The sequence below is a fragment of the Lampetra fluviatilis genome, chromosome 15 (assembly GCF_964198595.1).
Source record: "Lampetra fluviatilis chromosome 15, kcLamFluv1.1, whole genome shotgun sequence".
Taxonomy (NCBI): domain Eukaryota; kingdom Metazoa; phylum Chordata; class Hyperoartia; order Petromyzontiformes; family Petromyzontidae; genus Lampetra; species Lampetra fluviatilis.
In genome coordinates, this window is record NC_136289.1 from 9307527 (window position 1) to 9317943 (window position 10417).

Consider the following 10417-nt stretch of genomic DNA (forward strand, 5'->3'; position numbering starts at 1 on the left):
TCGCATCAGGTACTCATTTGAGGCTGAGTCGACCTAGGGGAGGCCCAGAATCGGCTCAGATAATCATCACTGGTGTTTGCTGTGAGCGAGAATCGAACCCAGGTCGCCAGGTTCGTAGCGCAGCGCGCTTACCGCTACACTACCGCTCCCCACACGTGCACACACACACGTGCACACACACACGTGCACACACACACGTGCACACACACACGTGCACGCACACACGTGCACGCACACACGTGCACACACACACGTGCACACACATGCGCACGCACACACGTGCACACACACACGTGCACACACACACGTGCACGCACACATGCGCACGCACACACGTGCACACACACACGTGCACACACATGCGCACGCACACACGTGCACACACACACACGTGTACACACACATGCTTCTCACGTGCAGGGTCCCCCCGGCCGTGGTGCATTAATATTTTTCTTATTTTTTTGGTCGTAAACGTGCACGTTGTCGCTACTCACAACAACAACAGCACGCGCTCACGCACCCACTCAACCTTCGGCAAATGAATCTCAATTATTCGGGCGCATTGCATTTTCCCCCCACCGACCCCCGCCGGAATAAATTCCGACAAATATGTTTTATTACTACTACTACTGCAGCGCATATACAGCAGAGAGCTTCGTGTAATTTTTACACGCGCTCTATGCAATATTAATCGGCTGCCCTGATATTGAGAAGGGCCGTATATATATATTTTTTTTTTTGCTCGGCTGAATCGATGGGGCAGTGCAGGCTTGTAGGCAAATGCTCCCGCGCAATAAGCAAAACAACCCCAAGAAAGTCGTTTGCGATTGTAGGGATGATTCTAACGTTTTTCTTGAGTCGTTATTTTTTTTGTTTTAGTTCAAACGTTCTTTTTTTTTTTATGAACAGCGACATCGCCCATGAAATAAAGCGATGCCACATTAACTCCGAGGATGAATACGGAGATAAATGAGGGCAGGGTGGGCCGACTGGCGAGCGATCGACAACAAGTCTACGAGACCAGATTATGGTAAGTCCTGCCTCTGTATACCTAATCATGCACCGTCGCATACATTACATACGCAACAAAGATACTGACAAAGATCACCCGTATAGCCTTAACAGACGTTTGGGGGCAAGTGCTGTTCGCGAGAACCTATGAAAACCTGCGCGGCGCACGAAGGGGTGGTGGGCTGGTCAGTGCCGCATGCCCGACCGCCTTTGTCTCTCCAGTGGCGATGTTTACACATCCTACCAGGAACTCATTTAAGGCCGAGTCAAACTCAGGGGAGGCCCGGGCCGTGAGCGAGAATCGAACTCGGGTCTCCGAGTTTGGAGCGCAGCGCGCTAACCGCTGCACTACGCACACACACGTAGAAATAAACACACACACATAACACACACACACACATCACACACACATACACACACACAGACATAACACACACAACACACACACAAAACACACACACATAACACACACATAACACACACATCAAACACACACATAACACACACACATAACACACACACACACAGACATAACACACACAACACACACATAACACACACATAACACACACACAAAACACACACACATAACACACACATAACACACACATCAAACACACACATAACACACACCTATAACACACACATAACACACACATCAAACACACACATAACACACACACATAACACACACACATAACACACACACATCATACACACACATAACACACACACACATAACCACACACACACATAACACACACACACGCCGCTGGGGTATTTTCGGAAGATGTTATGGTAATAATATTAATGATATAGAATCAATTATTAAATACCAACGACTGTCCCCGGCGGTTCGCTCCGCCGGTTGCAGTTACGGCATCTGTGCGTGCACCACCTTTCTCGCTATCGCTGCGTAATTGCAGAAGGGTCATTGCCCGAAACGTTACCATTTTAGATCCCCCCCCATTCCTCCCTTTTATGGCAGTGTTATTTACGAAAGTGTTGACTTCTTTTTTGTTTTTTTTCGCTTGTGTGCGTTACTGCTCTACGCGGTTCAACAACAAACGAGCGTCGTTCTATTCGGTTCAACAACAATCGTGCATCGTTCCTATCGGTTCAACAACAAACGCGCGTCGTCCCATTCGCGTTAAATCGGCAACACCGTCAATTGTCCACGCGTTAAGTGAGCGACGCTTGTTCTCCTGCACTCCCCATGCGTCCACTACCAGCGCACTGCACGGTATATATATAGACTGTCGTTCTAACACACGCTGCGTGGAACCGGCGCGCGATGTGTCATGCGTTGGCAACGTTGTTTTGAGTGCATTGTCTAGAACAGAGACGCAGGCGCGTTTGTGTCGCACGCATTTCACGCTTGCTCACGTGTTAGCGCACTGGCCCCTATGCACCCATGGGCCACGCAAAGTTTCGATTCCTTACCCACATCAGTGGCCAAGACTGCCATGCGTATGGAGCCAGAGGGCCGCCGTCCACGCGGACGTCCGAAGAAGCGATGGATGATGGATCGAATAAAGGAAGACGTGAAGACGGTCAACGCATCCCCCGAAGATGCCCTGGACCGAGCCAAATGGAGAAGACAATGCCGAAAAGCGGACCCTGTGCCACAGCGGGAACAACGCTAAGAAGAAGACCCACGGCTAACATCCGCAGTGAGTCCACGTCTTCAAAATCGATCCTGGGGAGCCAGCCAGACATCACCAACCCCGCCACTGTGACCAGTGTGGTGAAGTATGGTCAAACGAGCCCCCCATGAGCGAAATATGGGGGGTGGTGACAAAGATGCGTAAATAATTGTATTATTTTGAACTCAACGAAATGGAAAGTGAAGATGAATAAATAACGGGAAATGCTGGTAATTGTGCCGTTAAACCGAAACTATCCAATTATAAACTTTAAAATGTACTTTCATAACATACATATATTTAGAAAATATTTATGGCCAAGTTGAAGCACGCGCTCAGCACATTACCGCACACTGTACATATGTATACTACGAGTAGTCTTAGCATAAATCACATGCGCTCATTAACGCGATTAACATATTTATGCTTGGTAGGTTGTACGGAATTACATAATTTTTCTGCAGCCACGCGCACGTGGGCTGAGCGGTCGTGCCGAGACGTTCACATTCTTTGGTTCTTTCGGTAAAGTCACGTAGATAGAAAAAATAATACAAAATAATAAAAAATAAAAATAAGAAAAAATAAAAATAATAAAAAGCAAAAAAATTAAAAGCAAAAAAAACCACTCTTTCATTATTATTTGTATTAACTTTATTTATTTTTTATCTACGCGACTTTACCGAAATAACCAAAGAACATTAATTCCTGTTGTCACGAAAGTTTTAATTCAAAATTAGAGACGCTTACAGTTCCTACCATCCGTGACAATAACAACAATAACAACATCATCATCACAATGGCCAGCTACATCTTTGAGTCAATCCGCTGCTTGTATGAAGGGCCTCCCACGCCGCGTCGGTCACGTGGTGGCTGTTTCACCATACTTCATTCACCACGCTGGTTGTGTATATATCAGGAGTTCAATACGAGCCAATGCTATGGGTGCGGTAATGAACATTCATTCTAGATTTGAAGTTTTCGTGACTGCAAGGATTCATATTCTCAGGTTTTTTCGGAAAAGTCACGTAGGTAAAAAATTATTAAAATTAATAAAAGTAAAATAAAAATAAAATAGAAATCACGACGTTTCGGAGGCAACACAAGCTTCCGTCTTCAGGTGGAACCGTCACAGCACGATAGCTGTATCAAGCTGTTGCCATACCTGAACGGCCACAACCTCGGCTGGACCGGTGGCGCAGTGGTTCGCGCGCTGCACGCTTTGAAACAGCGCTACTTAACTGAGTTTGATTCCTGGGCACGGCCACCATCAGTGGCACGTCATACTTGAACCAGTGGACTACGCTTTGGACTCCCCTCCTGGGCTCCATATCCTGGGCTCCCCCCCCCCCCTCCTCGTCCTCCCACCGCCTTGACCAACCTCCACTCACCAGCGCGGTGAAGTATGGTCAAACATATCCCATCGCCGACTCGTCGTGGGGAGACCTTCATGCAGCAGCGGATTGACAAAGGTTTGTACAAACAGTTCAATCGGCTTGAGTGTTCACATTGTGGTCCGATTGAGCTAAATTTAGGTTTTGTCACGTGCGCGTGTATGTGGGGGGGGGGGGAGTATGGGGATCGGCGGTGCAGTGGTTAGCACGCTGCGAAAAAAAACCCAACGACCCGAGTTCGATTCCCACTCATAGCCAGCACCAGTGACAAATATCTGAACAAGTCCTGGGCCTCCCCTAGGTCGACGCAGCCTTGAACGAGTACCTGGTACGATGTGTAAACATCGCTACTGGGGCGTTTGTTGCTGATCACCTCTCTGATGTGCCCCGTGTCGGCCTTCATAGCTGCTCGCTTAACAGCACTTACCCCAAAAGTCCGTTAAGGCTATACGGGGAGTCGTTGTCTTGTGTGTGCGCACCAGCTAATTCTGCACCAGAGTATGCATTGGTATCTAAAAGCATTCACCGAAATTGGCCTTCTAGATTTATTCTAACCAACAGCATTGATTGGCTCAAGCACGCAGAAGCTCCGGTCCGGTTTTCAAACATTTTGGGTCACATCAGCGGAGTCCGCATTGCTGGACACGTGTTGTAATTTTACGAGCTGTTGTTGGTGTTGTTGTTATTGGTGAGCACCACCCCCATTTAAAATGCCGCGGGCTAATAACAGCGTATGTCTGGAGGGCCTAGACTCCGTCGAGGCTGATGAGCCAAAACACAATAAATCTAACGTCTCAATTTTACGTGAACGTCGAATGCACAGCAGCAGCGCACAACGTGTCTAGGTATGGGAACGCACTGCGCTCGGAACGCCGCGATCTGAGTTCGACCCACACAGGTTGCGGCTAACATCAGCCGAGAGGGACTCACCCGACTCACCCCGCCACCAGCCCCCGCACTGCCCGGAGTGTGGTGAAGTATGGTGAAACACTCCCCACGTGCCACCAGCCCCCCACTGAGTGAGTGTGGTGAAGTATGGTGAAACACTCCCCACGTGCCACCAGCCACCCACTGAGCGGAGTGTGGTGAAGTATGGTGAAACACTCCCCACGCGCCACCAGCCCCCCACTGAGTGGAGTGTGGTGAAGTATGGTGAAACACTCCCCACGTGCCACCAGCCCCCCACTGAGCGGAGTGTGGTGAAGTATGGTGAAACACTCCCCACGTGCCACCAGCCCCCCACTGAGAGGAGTGTGGTGAAGTATGGTGAAACACTCCCCACGCGTCACCAGCCCCCCACTGAGTGGAGTGTGGTGAAGTATGGTGAAACACTCCCCACGTGCCACCAGCCCCCCACTGAGCGAGTGTGGTGAAGTATGGTGAAACACTCCCACGCGCCACCAGCCCCCCACTGAGTGAGTGTGGTGAAGTATGGTGAAACATTCCCACGCGCCACCAGCCCCCCACTGAGTGAGTGTGGTGAAGTATGGTGAAAACACTCCCACGTGCCACCAGCCCCCCACTGCCCGGAGTGTGGTGAAGTATGGTGAAACACTCTCCACGCGCCACCAGCCCCCCACTGAGCGAGTGTGGTGAAGTATGGTGAAACACTCCCCACGCGCCACCAGCCCCCCCCACTGAGCGAGTGTGGTGAAGTATGGTGAAACACTCTCCACGCGCCACCAGCCCCCCACTGAGCGAGTGTGGTGAAGTATGGTGAAACACTCCCCACGTGCCACCAGCCCCCCACTGAGCGAGTGTGGTGAAGTATGGTGAAACACTCCCCACGTGTCACCAGCCCCCCGCTGAGTGGAGTGTGGTGAAGTATGGTGAAACACTCTCCACGCGCCACCAGCCCCCCACTGAGCGGAGTGTAGTGAAGTATAGTGAAACACTCCCCACGTGTCTGGGGATGTCTTCCTCCAGCAGTAGGTTTAAGTTAAGGGCGCGGGGGGAAGGGGGGGGGGGGTGCTATACGTTAAATAAATGATAGCAGGAGCTTGTTGTACACTTAAATAATGTTCCACTGAAGCGAGTTGAAATGCAAACATTCCAATTGGACGGCATTGAAGCGCATATACATAACGTGCTTGTTAAGATGTTACGTTAATTATTTTAATCCTCCCTTCCTCTTTGCCTTGCGGGAATTTTCTCCTCGAACCAAACTCAACTTCTGAAATACTTTTAGCGGCTGGGACCCAATAAGGCAATCATGCCTGGTGTAGTGGTGACAAGAATACACACGCCTCAACACAGACATACAGAACCACACACACAGACACACAGAACCACACACACAGACACACAGAACCACACACACACAGAACCAATAAGACGGACCCACACATACAGACAGGCACACATAACCACACACACAGAACCACACACACAGACACATAGAACCACACACACAGACACACAGAACCACACACACACAGAACCAAAAAGACGGACCCACACATACAGACAGGCACACATAACCACACACACAGAACCACACACACAGACACACAGAACCACACGTAGAGACACACAAACACAAAACAAAGATCCCCCATATAGCCTGGTCGCTAACAGCAAAGTGCTGTTAACGACCACCTATGAAGGCCGGCACGGTACACGAGAGGGTGGGTGGCCAGCACCACGCCAGGTCGTATCAATGTTTACGCACCGCACCAGATCACCCATTTGAGGCTGACTCGACCTAGGGGAGGCCCAGGACCGGCTCAGATATTCGCCACCGATATTAGCCGTGAGCGGGAATCCAACTCGGACGGCCGCGTTCGTAGTGCAGCTCGCTAATCGCTGCGGCACCGCTCCCCAAACAAACGCACGCACGCATTGGTACACATTGACACACACACAGACATTCAAAGCCATCGCGTGGGGGACCATTGCCTCCAACCATTCTCAGAGGTGGCGATCTCACGCTTCAACATTCGCGGCCGGCGTGAACCACCGACTCGGAGCGGGCGTGCTGCTCTATGACTACAACTCGCGGCGCGCCGGACTTCTCCCCCACGACTCCGGCAGTCCACGGCGCGACGCTTGACAATCGTCGAAGGGGGGTTGGGAGGGGGGCCCGGGGACTCCGTGTGGATGCCGCACAGCTCCTGCTGCCAGCAAGCCATAGCCGAGGGCCTGCCCCTTAGGTAGTGTAATCTTTCGCCATATGTCACACGGCCACTCACCCCTGCACGCTGATTCATCACAGAAACAAGGCCGAACGCTGTCATCTATCCGTCCCCCCACCCACCGTCTCCCCAACCCACCCACTCACCCACTCCGTCGCCTCTCCGACCCTGCACCACCACTCTCCACCAACACCCCCCCCCCACCCCACACACACACTACCACCACTCCCTACATCTCCTGCCACGCCGAAATCTCCCATTGCCCCCCCCCCCCCCATCGCCACACTGCTCCCTAATCTCTACTTCATGCGATAAAGAAACAACGTACGTGATACGATGATGATGGATGATTACAATCATCATGTTGATGATGATGGCGATGTTGCTGGTGATGGCGATGATGATCGTGAAAACAATGCTGCTGCTGCTGCTGCTGATGGTGTTGCTGTTTTTTGGTGGCGGTGGTTGTTGTTGTTGGTGGTGGTGCTCTGATCATGCTCCTGGTGGTAATCGTGTTGATCGTGTCAACGATGATGGTGACGATGATGACCACGACTGAGATGTTGCCGTTAACGGTTGTGCTGAGATGGTTGTGGTCATGGCGTGGGTGCCAGTGTTGCAGGTGTTTGTTGCAATGCTGCCGATTGTGATTCTGACGGTGGTGCTACTGCTGCTGAGAATGAATCATTGTGTGTTGGTGATGCTGCTCGTGATCGTGGTGGCGGTGGAGCAAGAGCTGTGGCTGCAGCTGCTGCTGTCGACGATGTTGATTTACTGCGTTTCATTGTTGATCATAGTGGCAGTGGTCCAGGTTCTTCTGCTTCTTCTCATAATGATGATGGTACTGACTCTACGGATGCTTTAACTGATGATGATGATGATGACGATACTGCTGCTGATTGTGAAGATTATTCCAGCAGTGGTGGTTGCGGTGTTTCCTTCTCGTGGCACACAGACCTCCTGACTCAACCCTCTCCGGCAGCAGCGGCCACACAAAGATCCCCCGTGTAGCCTTAACAGACTGCTGGGGCAAGTGTTGTTAGCGAGCACCTACGGAGTCCGGTACGGCACGTGAGAGGGTGGGAAGCTAACACCATGCCCGGCCGCCTTTGTCTCCACAGTGACGATGTTTACACACCGCACCAGGTACTCATTTGAGGCCGAGTCGACCTAGGGGAGGGCCCAGGACCGGTTCAGATAATCGTCAACGGTGTTGGCCGTGAGCGGGAATCGAAACTCGGGTGGCCGTTTTCGTAGCGCAGCGCGCTAACCGCTGCGCCACCACTCCCCACACACACAGACACACACACACAGTGTCACACACGCACACGCGCGCACGTGCACCCTCCAAGGAGAGGCGGCTCCTGTGCCCCTCCCAGCCGGCTCTCAATCCCAACCGGAACGAAAGCATTTGCATATAAGCCTCCGGGCGAAGCCCCCCTTTTTTGATGGCACGGGGCTGCATCTGGTCGAAAATTAGCAATCATTAAGCGCTCCATTAGCGCAGCCTTTAATGTGGTTATGAACATCATTTGTCAAGTGCCTCGTTATTGGGCCTTTCAAATTCGCAATTCTTCCCGGCTCTTCGCCAATTTCCTTTCGCTTTAGAGAGAGAAAAAAAAAAATCTTTCTCTTCCTCTCTGCTCTCCGCCGCCAATAACCCATCTCTTCGCCGAGACGGGAAAGGAAGATAGGGCTCTGTAATTAGGTGATAACGCGTGTCTATGACGCGTAAGTCGATGTCGCCTCGCTCGCAGACAGGAGTCCCTCCGTTAGTGAAGTCGGCTCCCTTGGCTGCCCGTGCCAGCTGAGCGGAACGGGATGAATTTACGATTTGTGGAGCAGAGAGAGAGAGAGCACACACAGTGCGAACCAGACCGCCACCATCCCCCCACCCCTCCCCCTCTCCTCATCCCAGAGACACACAGAGAGATGCACACACACACACAGACATACAAAGACAAAGATCACCCGTATAGCCTTTGCAGACTGTTGGGGCAAGTGCTGTTAGCGAGTAGCACCTTTGAAAGCCAGAACGGTACACAGAGGGAGTGGGTGGCCAGCATCAGTGGCGATGTTTACACACAGCACTAGGTACTCATTTGAAGCTGAGTAGACCTAGGGGAGGCCCAGGACCGGTTCAGATAATCGTCACTGGGTGTTGGCCGTGAGCGGGAACCGAACCCGGATCAGCCGTGTTCGTAGCGCAGCGCGCTAACCGCTACGCCACCGCTCCCCACAATGATACAGACAGAAACACATGCACACACACACAACCAGACACACACAGTCACAGTACACGAGATGTCACTTCCGACTGCAGCAACGCGCACACACACGACGTACACAAAGAGACAGACACGTGCATAGTGTACCAGATACAACCACCAACACAGGCATAACCATAAACTCAGCTACATACCCACATTTACATCACTCACCGGCCAACATGCAGAGACACGTGTACAAGCTGAAGCATGAAGACGCAGACGCAATCCCACGTATACACACGCACATTGTACCAGACACCAACCCCAAGCACAAACACACGCGCACACGGAGTACACACACACACTGCAGCAATCCACAACCAGAACCCCCCCCCCCCACACACACACATAAAACACTACACTCCAAAACACATACTATACCAGACGTTGCAACCAGACACACAAATCCTCTAACTAACCACCAACTCAAATACCCCCCCCCCCATGTAGCTTATATAGGCCATCTAGATGTTATTGTTTTTTATGTATATTATTTTATTATTTCCCTTTTACGTTACTTTATCGAAAGAACCAAGAATATGAATCCCTGCAGTCACGAAAGCTTTAAATCAACATCTAGATGTTGTTTGTGAACACCTATGGAGGCTTGCACGACACACAAGGGAGTGGTGTGGCCAGCACCAAGCCCCGCCGTCTTTGTCTCCCCGGCGTTTATGCTTTGGGGCCGTCCATAAATGACGTCACGCACCTGGGGGGGGGGGGTCAGACATTTGTGACGATGTGTGACGAGGGGGGGGGGGGGTTGAGAAATGTGACGTCACATCAAAATGCGCAAGTTTAAATAAATATAGACAACACGTTCTACTTAATTAAATAGACTTTTTAATACATGTTTTCTCCTACAACATCAGAGTGCAGCGCCACATTAAATACGCACTACAATGACAATAGTTTAAAGCGATTTGAAGCATGTTTTATTTTTTGGGGTAGGGGGGGCAGGGCTT

The 10417-nt window shown here is 51.1% G+C and overlaps 1 long non-coding RNA gene across 1 annotated transcript in view; it reads left to right on the forward strand.

Moving 5' to 3' along the window:
• The window catches only part of LOC144936195 (uncharacterized), a 13653-nt gene extending 3507 nt beyond the window's left edge, over positions 1-10146 (forward strand). The window contains exons 2-3 of the long non-coding RNA XR_013637408.1: positions 910-1030; positions 6963-10146. This is a non-coding gene — a long non-coding RNA (uncharacterized LOC144936195). The remainder of the gene's footprint in view (positions 1-909; positions 1031-6962) is intronic.
• Positions 10147-10417: the final 271 nt, after the last annotated feature.